The following is an 11,763-nucleotide window of genomic DNA, read 5'->3' on the forward strand; positions in this document are numbered from 1 at the left end:
TACCAAAATGTGGGTTTGGCAGGTGTATAGAAAACTTCAATTTTTGTCTCTTAATACGTAGTACTAGAGATGGGGAACATTTTTGCCTTCGTAAAGGACCCAGATGGCAAACTGTGAAAGCTTAATTTCAAGAGCATTCAGGCTGACAGCTCTACAAGCAGCAAGCTGAATTTAACTTATGTGATTATGACACATACACAGGACTCTTCAACCAAGTGGTCCAATGCTCCACCTATTAGAGGCATGCCTACAAGATCATGAAAGCCTTTAACACACAGATCAGGTCTGGAATGCCACACTAGAAACCCCATGGAAACGTGCACAGAATGTATGTAGTTCCGTGGGCTAAGCTGTCAACTAGGATATTAATTCTGCTTCTGTTTTTGCAAGGGGTACCACAGAGTTTCTACATTCTCATAGGCAGGATCTTTTTTGCTCTGTATTTTACCTAAAGGGCTTCACTCATGTGTGTTATGCCTTACTCAATTTCATGCTGGCACACCACCTACTGACAGCCCAGTGCTGCTTTCTGTATCAAGTGTTTCTTAAAATCTTGTCCCTATGTGAGCCCACGAGCTCTGATCCCAAGACGTCCGGCTGTGCACAGTGAGCACAGCAGCATTTTTCATGACTCTGTAAAGAGAAAGAATTGAGAAAAAGGGTCTGCAGGCCCCTGATGATGTATTGATAAAAAATAGTAAACTCACCTCAGCGTTTCAAGCCAAGCAGTGAAAAACAAATTGTCTTCCAACTGACTGAGAAATAAAAAACCGGACAACAGGCAAGTGCCAAAGTTAGTTCAAGATCCTTTTGATTCCACATTATTTTAATATTAGTGTGTTCTAGCAGTTGCAGATTAGCAAAAATAAATAAATAAATAAATAAATAACAATATTTCTGTTTACAGCATAGACATGCAGTAATTTTTTTTCCTTTCTAACTTTTTGTTACATTGCACAGCTCAATAAGGTTGAACTTTCTGTCCTTATTTTCAGCAGTGTTTGATTTTCTTTCCTACGTACTTACTTTGATAGTCCATAGGCAGCACCCTTGCACCTCACAGGTTACTCTAAGAGGAAAGCATTCCAAAAAAAGTTGATCCTTCTAGTGAAACCGTAAATATGTAAAAACAGCTGCTCACAACCCCCATTTCTAAGAATTGAAACTGCCTGTGTATCAAGTTAATATGCCTTCTTCAATTTAATAATGCCAAATTTGACATATATGTCCCCTTATCCTGACATCTTTGGCATTATTTAGGGTACCCTGCTCCATTGACTGCTACCTTCATCAACCTAGAGGTAGCTAGTTGTCCCTTTCCCTCCCATGACACTGTTGTTCAGACTGACTTCTACAGATCTCAGCCTGTCTGCTTTACCCCAATGCAAAAATTTCTTTAAATTCCCATTTCTGGAATTTCTGATGCTAGGAAGACACCAGTGACAAAACACAGAGGGAGATCCTGTTACCTGTCTGACTGACCTGAAAAGCCATCTGACCATCCTCCTTTTCCTCTGCTTGTAACATGAAGTGTACACAAAGGAATTGGTGTTCTGCCGAGCAAAGATCACCATTTGCTTGTCCCTGTTAGACACTACATAGCTATTTAGTATATTTGGCATATTTGCTAGAAGCATCTCTAGGGTTGCAGTCTCTCAAAGACTATTATCTAGTCTAGAAGTCCCTAGTATGTCTAACCATCTCTAGGGTCTATTGAAAAGGAGATTAAGGCTAGTCTGATCCAATTACAAGGTATTTGAGGAGGAAGCAGGAAAAAGCTATAGATTAATCTTTAACAAGTCTCAAATACAAGCCGAAGGAATTTATACAGGTTCTGCTTATCTGTATAAGGATGTGTGCATTTTATTATGTGTGGTCTTAGTGGGCACACCTCAGCAATAGGTTTTGTGGTCCTATTAACATCTCTCCACCAAGCCATCCAGCTCCCACTGCCATCTCAAACAGTTGTTAATATCCACACTCAAAGGAAAACACAACGATGCGTCTTTTGCCCAGGTGGGAGCTGAAGCATGAAAAGTTTGACGAGTTCCCCAAGTCACAAAGGTGCAGCAGGGAAAATAGCCCTGGGATTACCAGCCAAAAATTACTGCTGTCCGGCACCAACCAACTTTTCCACCTAGATAGAGAAGAAACAGTAAGAGTTAATCCTAAAGTAGCACCACAAAGACCAACAGTAAATAAGCTCAGGTTCCTATTGCATGACGGCCTCAGTATTTGCTGGAAAAACACTCTCTTTACTTCAGTTTTAAGTGTCGCTGATAAAATTTCATGAAATCGAAACATAACACTTACACTAATGAAGATCCAGCAGATGTTGAATCTGTGATATTTTATAGCATTGTTTTATTTGGGGAAAGAATCCAGTTTTGCTAAAATATTAATGAAAAGAATGTTCATTTTGCTTCTGGATTCACTGAATGCCTGTGTTCAATTGTTCGTTCCTGTTTTCAGTTCCCACTGTTGCTTGTTCATCTTACTAATAGGATAGCAATAACATATATTAGACATAAAAGTACTGCTAGACTATGTGTATCGAACCACTAATTTGTACTGGGAATAGGACAACCAAGAGGCTGATGTCTACCAGTCTGCCCAGGAAGTCTGTCCGTTTGAAGTCAAATTGAATTCAGTCCCCTCAAATTTCCTTGTTGATGTTGTCCATATAAGATGGACATAGGCAAAGATGACTGTCTGAGTCCTGAACTCCATAATAAAAAAATATACATGTATATTTTGAATCAAGTACCCGAGAGTGCATTCCTTTTGGCAAGGTATCTTGGAGGTTTTCATACAACTACTAACCATGAAAAGCTAAAGAACAAACAAGCAAACAAAACAAAACAAAACAAAACAAAACAAAACAAAAACAAGAAAACAAACAAAAAAGCACAGTATTGCACTATGAAACTCATCATAAGTCAATGCTTTGTAATCATCTAACCTTAACACGGGTCCTTCCCACTTGGGACATTTCTTAAGGATGGTTTTTCCTTTCTGCCTGACTGCTGGGAAAAGATCTCTTTTCTGTCCCCGCATGAGAAACCTCAACTTCTGTCATCTCCATAACAAGCAATCCTATGCCCGCTTTTTCTGAATCACGCTGCTATACATGCCTCTCTGCTGTTATACATCTGTTGTGGCACAAGCTCATATCCCCACTGTCGTTCTCTGAGTCAGTATTTGTACTTCTGTCTCATATTGTGATGAAAACATCTCTAGTGGCACTACACTTTAATTGGTATCAAATATTTGGTAGCATAGTCAGTAACACCCACAACTTTCATTTACTGCTTCTCTGTATGGAATATTGGTATCTTCAACTACTTGTATATGGCATTATTATATCTCTATTTTTTATTTTACTGATGGGACTCCTGCTTTTGAGCAGTCTATTCCAGTAGTATGTGTCCAACCCTTCTCAGAGTAGTGTTTAGGGACCTCAGAGGGTATTTAATCCCTCATCAGTAGCCACTACACCAACATTTTCAGTTGGACTTACAAGCACAGTCAGTGAGACTGACACAATGCCAGACGGGACTGTAAAACAAATGTATTCCAAAATTACTGTATGGTCTGTATTCTTGGTCAGTGGCTCTGCCTATCCATGAATATAACTTACATTGGAAAAGTCCAAAGACGGAAACAAGGCTAACCATGATCATGCATCCCATGTACAGTTATGCTGCTGGAATATTAAAGCATTTACTGTTAAAACAGTTTGATAGAATTTAACTTTTTAATATAGTGTGTAAAGCATGATTGTTGAATAGATACTGGAGGATTTAAATCCATAAACAGATTGATGCCTATTCGGAAAGTCCAGGTAACAAGTGCTCTTTGATCAAATTCCCACAGCATTTCTCTCTCCAACCTGCACATACATCCACATGCACTGCATCAACTGTTTTTTTCGGGAAACTGTTTTAAATGTTTCCTCTCTATATTTCTTTCTGCTTGCTCTCTTTTAGAATAAAATAGAATAGAATAAAACAAGGCACTAGGAAAAAAGAATATTGCATTTTCTCTGGGTGCTACATTAAAATACCTTTTTGGGTCTTTGGATTCTTCACTCAGAGGGTGGTGAAGCACTGGCACAGGGCTGCCCAGGGAAGCTGTGGATGCCCTACCCCTGGAGGTGTTCAAGGCCAAGATGGATGTGGCCCTGGGCAACCTGATCTAGTGGGTGGCATCCCCAACCATGGCAGGGGGGTTTGGTACTAGATTATCTTTGAGGTCCTTTCCAACCCAAACCATTCTATGGTTCTATTGCCAGCAGAAACATCAGAAGAAGAGGGACATTGCTCACATTCCTGTATTGTAAAGACAACTAGCAGCAGGGGAACTCCAGGGATGTTGGATGAAGACCTGTTGCAGAAGACCTAGAGGTGTGCTGTGCAGGTCAGATAGCAGACCATCAACCTCCATGGCTGTTGTACACCTTACCCGCAGTTTTCTGGGCAACAGATGGGGCCTGTGCACAAACACTGCTCTGAGTTTGGAGCATAAGGCATGTGCTTTGCTCTGTAACCAAGGCATGACCCGGAAGACAGCATGGAAAGGAAAGGAAAGGAAAGGAAAGGAAAGGAAAGGAAAGAAGGAAAGGAAAGGAAAGGAAAGGAAAGGAAAGGAAAGGAAAGGAAAGGAAAGGAAAGGAAAGGAAAGGAAAGGAAAGGAAAGGAAAGGAAAGGAAAGGAAGGAAAGGAAGGAAAGGAAAGGAAAGGAAAGGAAAGGAAAGGAAAGGAAAGGAAAGGAAAGGAAAGGAAAGGAAAGGAGAGGGAGAGGAAAGGAGAGGAGAGGAAAGGAGAGGAGAGGAAAGGAGAGGAGAGGAAAGGAGAGGAGAGGAAAGGAGAGGAGAGGAAAGGAAAGGAGAGGAAAGGAAAGGAGAGGAAAGGAAAGGAGAGGAGAGGAAAGGAAAGGAGAGGAAAGGAAAGGAGAGAAAGGAAAGGAAAGGAAAGGAAAGGAAAGGAAAGGAAAGGAAAGGAAAGGAAAGGAAGGAAAGGAAGTAAAGGAAAGGAAGGAAAGGAAAGGAAAGGAAAGAAAGGAAGGAAAGGAAAGGAAAGGAAAGGAAAGGAAAGGAAAGGAAAGGAAAGGAAAGGAAAGGACAAGGAAAGGAAAGGAAAATGCTGCATGTTTTAGAAAACAAGACGTATAAGGAGTGGCTGAGGGAACTGGGTATTTTAAGTCTGGAGAAGGGGAAGCTGAGGAAAGACCTTGTCACTCTCTACAACTACCTGAACAGAGGGTGCAGTTAGGTGGGTGTCAGTCCCCACCTGACAAGTAGTAAGATATGAGGTTGCACCAGGGGAAGTTTAGATTGAATATAAGGAAGAGTTTCTTCATGGAAAGAGTGATTAGACATTTTAACAGGCTGCCCAGGGAAGTGGTGGAGTCCTCATCCCTGGAGATGTGTGGCTGTGGTGCTTAGGACATGGTTTAGTGGTGAACTTGAGAGTGCTAAGTGATATTTGGACTTGATGATCTTAAGGGGGCTTTTCCACCCTACGTGATTCTATGATTCTATGTATGTGCAAATACATAGAAATTGGGCTAAATTCCCACCTCAGTTATACCAGGACTGTCTGCATTCAGAGTAAAACTGAGATAAAATTAGCCTGTGCTTGCATTGCTGTCAGGCAGGTCAGATCAGGACTCCTGTCACTCACGCAGGTGGTACGTGGGGCATAAATACATGGATATTAACACATAACCAGACAGTCCCCACTACCAATTCCTTTTGAAGGGTCAAAAAAAAAAAAAAAAAAAATATATATATATATATATATATATAGCTAGAGACAAAACTTCACTCTCATAGGAAATTTTGCTTTAAGTAAAAATACAAGCAGGTGAGAGGGACGAAATACCACACCCGGTCCCTCACAGCTGCCTGAAACCCCTCAGACGAGTGAAAGGACCGATTATTAAGAATAACAGTCATAATAACTCAAGAAAGAGGAGCGGAGGCCGGAGGGTCGCCCTCCACCTCGCGCCGAGGCGCTCCCAACGGCACTTCCATGCTGCCATCTAGCGCGCTCTCCCCGCCGCGCTCCATGCCCACAGCCGGGCCATCACTGCGAGGGGAGCAAATTGGGCCCACCTTAATTAGCACTGCCTTCATGCTTCATTCGTAGGGCGGTTTCCAGCAGAATGATGAAATATCGTCTTTCTTTATGGGGATATCGTGAGCGGCGGACTGGGAGGGAGCGGCGGTGTTCGATAGCACTGCTGAGACAACGCGGGGTTTGTGTTTGATATAGGAGCAGGCAAAATAAAATAGCAGCAAGGGGAATGAGCCCGGACCAGAGCAGCCACGATGAGTGTAAAGACCTGAGGTGTGGTAAAACTAGAGCTTCTTTCTGTATTACAGGTGCTCTGCATGGCCAGACTGTCAGTCTATTAAAAGCCATTTTAAAATAAAGGCAAAACAAAACAAAACAAACAACAACAAAAACCACACACACATTAGCATTCCAAAGGCTGAATCAGAAACTCTGAAGTATGTGAAATGGAGGCTGAGCCTCCAGTCCAGGCAGTGCTGTGGGTGCCAGAGGCTGGGTGGAGGAGGAAACCCCCTTCCCCTCCACAAACCAGGGCAGGAATTTCCCTTTTTCCTCAGCACTCCAGGATTACACCATTAAAAAGTACCCTTAAAAAAGGGCCAAATTAGAAACTTCATAACATTTAAACAGTCAGGAAGTACTAAGTAGCCACTGGGGGACTAAGGCAAGATCATCAACTACCAAAAATATCTGGCTTGATAGTAACACAAGGCACAAGTCCTTACTGTAGGCACTGGTGGGTTACACTAGCAGCCCCCTGTGTCCCTAGCAGGGGAAGATACCAGCACTTTCAACCAGAATACAGGGTTTCCTTATATTCCACTCTGTAGTTTATTACAAGTATCATCCAGCAGTGGAGGCAATAAAGCCTCTCTTCAGAAACTTCACACCTCAGAAACAACTTTTTGCAACTCAATGAAGTGTATGGGATAAGATTTGCTACCAGACCCCTCCTCATCCAGGTCTTAACACCTGTGCTGCTCAGACGCTATCTTTGACTCAGTTCAGGTATTTCACTTTACCAAATCCCAAATCACTTACTAATCCCCCAAAAAAGCAGGGAGAAACTCTGCCTGTTACCCTGCTTTGCCTGATTGAAAAGTAACATGCAGAGTTGCAGAGTTATGGTAAGCAAAGCAGGCAACAAACTAAACACAGAAGACACTAACTGCTTCACAACTCCACCAAGCCAGGGACACAGGAAAAGGTAGCAGAAAACAGCAGCAAGATTGAAAAAATAAAACCAGGGCTAGCAAGGAAGCGAGCGGATTTACAAAGTAACAAGAAGGATGGAAAGCTGTTATAATCTTATTACAGGGTTCGGGACTTGGGTTTTTTTATTTTGCTTTGTTTTTCAGATGCTTGCTTTTGCAAAGCCCTAATTTGTAAGGGAAGCAATTCGACAAAGTCTCAATTTTCATTAAAAAAACAAACATCCCTAATCCGCACAGCTGTGGAGATGATGGGAGAGAAAGCTTGGAAAATGCACTCCAGCATATCCAAATGGCAGGAGAAAATGAGTAAGAAAGAAAATGATTGTTTTTAAATCCTCAGGGAGCCTAAATCCTGTTAATGGTAGGAGTCTGTTAACTACAACTCCATGTTTAGTATTGCTGGGACTGAATGAATGAAAGAGTAAGGAAAAAAAAAAAAAAAAAAAAAAAAAGGCTTTAGAAAGCTCAGTTAGAGGGTAGAGGCCTCTGGTTACGAAAAAAAAAAAGGGGGGGGGGGGAACTCCTGTACAGAGGCAAGTAGTAGTCATTTCTGAAAAATCAATGAATAAATAAAATAAAAATAAATAAAAGCTGGTGCAAGCAGCAATTGCTTAAAAATAGATTTTTTCTCTAGAATTGTACTCCTTCCCTTGCCAGATTTAAGGTCCAGCCCCAGGAAGGTATGACGGAAATAAGTTCTTGCTAAGTTAACATATTAATAACACAAGAGATTACTCTTGAAACAGTGATTGCTCAGAGGTATTTCTGTGGCACCCGAAAATGCTACTAACAATTAACGTTAGAAGAACTGAGTCTTAGAAAATGGAGACCAATACCCATGGACAAAATGTATGTTTTCACATTTCTATCAAAGTTTCCCATTAATAGCAGCGGAGATGTTGATCAGCTCACAGACTTCTTTAAAATCAGCTTAAGGACAGCACTGAAATCACAACAGCATTATGTGGGGGCACTTTTGTCAGCATTGACAATTTTTATCCTGTACAAATGGTGGTGTTTAACAAAGACATATGTTTACACAGATGGAGGAGGGAGGTTGTAGTAATGGTGTGATTGAAAGTAAATGGGATTGGTTGAGTAGCTGATGCCAGCTGCCATTTCAGCCTGGGAGTAGGTGGGTACTTGAGATGGGCTGTAGTCCCTGGGACCAGATAGTGAAAGTTTGTTGTTTTATTGTCCACTTTGGTGATCCCAGCATCATCATTCAGCAGCTGCCTTAAGCCCCAGAAGTGCTTTAGTTGCAGCTTTTGCTGCTGCTCCATGTGGCTCTGCGAGGAGGTTTGCCCATGCAGAAAGCAGCTTGGGGCTCAGGATTTAGCAGCAGGTTTGGGGTGTTCATACCCTGGAGGAAACAAATATTCATTGATGGCATTTTACCACAAAACTTTTTAGAGATGGGTACATGGCATGTAGGTGAAGGCCAGACTTGTTTCCTTACACCTCTGCAAACGGCGAGTTTGTTTAAAGAACCATCTCTCTGTCCTCCCCTTGTGCTGGTTGACAATCCCACAACCCAAACATCCCACAACCCAAATGCAAAGCCAATCTTAGCTCTGCTTAACCAAAAGAATGACATTGATGTTGCACAAGAGACACTAATGTGCTAATGTTTGTCTGGTCAAAAAGGGGCTTCTAAAGATGAAAACCTGTTTTCAGGATTTGTTTCTTTATGAGTGAACATTATTGAAATATTACAGTACTAATAGCTGTAGAGCTAATGGAAATAACACCTATGTGTCCCACCATTTTTCCCTCAGTGATAGTCTCACATGCACAGAGTTCCTTCCCAGCAGCCACCCAGCAGCACCTCGCCTCTGTTTGTAGGCCCTGCTGCAGGCTGGTGGCAACAGTGTCAGGACGTGGGTTGGAAAAGTGGGGGGAATATGCTGTATTCGAGCTTTCACTTCGTTTTGTGGCACTAGTTTTTGTCCTCTATTCTTCCTACTCAAATTATTATAAATAATGAAGATAACACTTACACATTAAGGGTCTTTTCTTCTCAAGTAATAACCAGGCCTAGCTCTTACAGTAGCTTCCCAGATATCAATCCACCCTACAGAGGTCAGCATCATGCTTCCTTAGGTTTTATCTTGTATATTATGAGCAGTGTATCAATAAACCACTTCTTTTTAAGTTAGGTAAATTACAACTTTTAAAATTTCTCAAGCAACTTTTGGTGGTTTTCCTCAATAACTACAATTTCCCTTTCAGAATTTGCAGACCCCTGACTGAATTGTGCCTGTTCAGCTATAGCATGAGTGATGCCTGAGCCAAAGTTCACTACACTGAGCATGTACATATACTTATATGTTCATTATTTAGCTGAAAGAAGAAGAAAACAGAGTATTACATTCTCAATTCATCTACCCCAGATGCACAAATAGAGACTTCAAACATAATGCTGAAGAAGTTGTGACTGTTGAGACATCCCAGGTGAAGGATGAGCTATTGGCAGCTTTAATTTACGGAGTCCTCACCTTGAAATGGGGAGCATGCTAATTGGTAGTAAGCAATACTGCAAACTCACACTTCAGGAAGTTTTCACTGCAAAGGCTTATATACAAAAGCATGGTTTTATCTACTCTGATTTTTCCAAGTACAAAATTTTGCAGGATGGCACAAAATTTCATTGTTGAAACTGCTACAGGGAAAGGAATTCCAAAACCAATTATTTATTTATTTCTGCTTAGTCTGCTGAAGGGCTGGGGTAAAACTTTCTTTAAATAGCAACAGAAGCCTTCTAGCACATGCAATTTACTGTTACAAACAGCAATGCATTTTATTCACCAGAACATCTACACATATGGAGAAACAAACCCAGCAACATTCACTATAATAATGATTGCTTCAGCAGCGTAAATGACAGAGTTAATGCTCAACTATGTTAAATGACTGCTATTTCCCTATTATAGTCAGCGATATATCTTCATTGTTTCAGTAACGTGGCCAGCAATTCAGAGCTAAGTAGTAGCCACTATTCACCTTCAGTAAGCTTTACAGGTATTTTATATGCAAAGAAATAGACTCCTTAAAATATGCCATTTACTGCATCCCACTGAATTACAGTGTATAAACAATAATGGTTATTTGCTAAAACATTACAGCACATATTTGTTGTAGTAAAGGGGAAAAGCCATGAAAACCGAGGGCAATGTATAAGCTTTTAGTTTTATACCAAGATAATGAACACGAATGACTTTGTCAACATTAGCCACGGGATTTCCACATAACAATATGGGTTTTTATAATCAAAAATCTGTTATTGTAGTTTAAGATTTTATTCAGAAAAAAATTAATCTCACCATAATGCAAGGTAAACCATCGCCTTTAGACAGGCTCACGTAATGTTAAATCAGCACTGCTCCTCTGTAAAAAAGGAGCAGCCTTTTGCAAGTGTAGATCTTGGAACCTGCTTCCAGCTTCCCCTCTCTCCTCTCCCGTCCTTCTCCCAAAAAGAAGATCCCTATTCTGGATCTTCTTGCTGACCCTCAAAGCTTAACACAAATCAACGCACCTTGGCTTCTTCCACAGTGAAAGAAACACGACCAGAAGGTCACACTTTAAATGCAACATCGTTTTGTGCTACCATTTTCAACCTGTGACCTAGGGGAGGAGGTGAGCTTAAAGAACAGTTCAAACATTCTCTTGAGAAGTAAAAAGAAATGTGTTCATATGAGCTACATGATAGTATACTTACAAGTTTATGAAGGCCATCACACCTTCTTTAGAAGCATTTAGGTATCGGAAGCAACTAAACACATTAATTGCTGAAAAGGGTGTAAACACTTTTCAGTCAGGGTGATGCTTTAGTATATGTGACCACAGAAAATGCCTTGGGTATGCATTGCATGTAGTGCTGCTGAAAGAGTGTTCTGCAAAGCTTTAGAAGTATAACATATACAAAAGCAGCAAAATTATTATTATTTTTTTTTTTAATCAACTAGAAAGGGTATTTGTTACCAACAGCTATTCCTTATTTGGAATTTCAGTAAATTGTTAGGGGCTACTTTGAGAAGAAAACTAGCCTTCAGTCATGCCTGGCTCGTGATGCAATCCTATGTCTAATTCAATACAGAAAGTTGCTTACAGCACATTTGCCCGTTGCAGGCCAGACAAAGCAAAGGCCTCTCTTAATACGGAAAGCAGTTCAGCTTCGTTTCGCAGCAAAACATCACTACCAGTCAGCCAGCTCGTGAAATACTGCGCTTCTCGGGATTCCTGGCCAGTTTTGGATAAATGGAGTTGTGGAGTCTGGAAAAGGAGGAAAGCATGCAAACATCTCGGTAAAGACCTCCTGTTACGTATGTTCGCGTTACTGCAGGATGCTAGGTGAGAACGGCGCGCCAGCTGCTCCCTGCGAGCTCACCATGTGCTCGCTTGGTAGCTCGCCCTCCCTCCCTGGTCATGAAGAAGCAGAGGGGCAGGTGCCACGGAGAAGCTGACGGGGC

This window comes from Netta rufina, assembly GCF_964035555.1.
Source record: "Netta rufina genome assembly, chromosome: 2".
Taxonomy (NCBI): domain Eukaryota; kingdom Metazoa; phylum Chordata; class Aves; order Anseriformes; family Anatidae; genus Netta; species Netta rufina.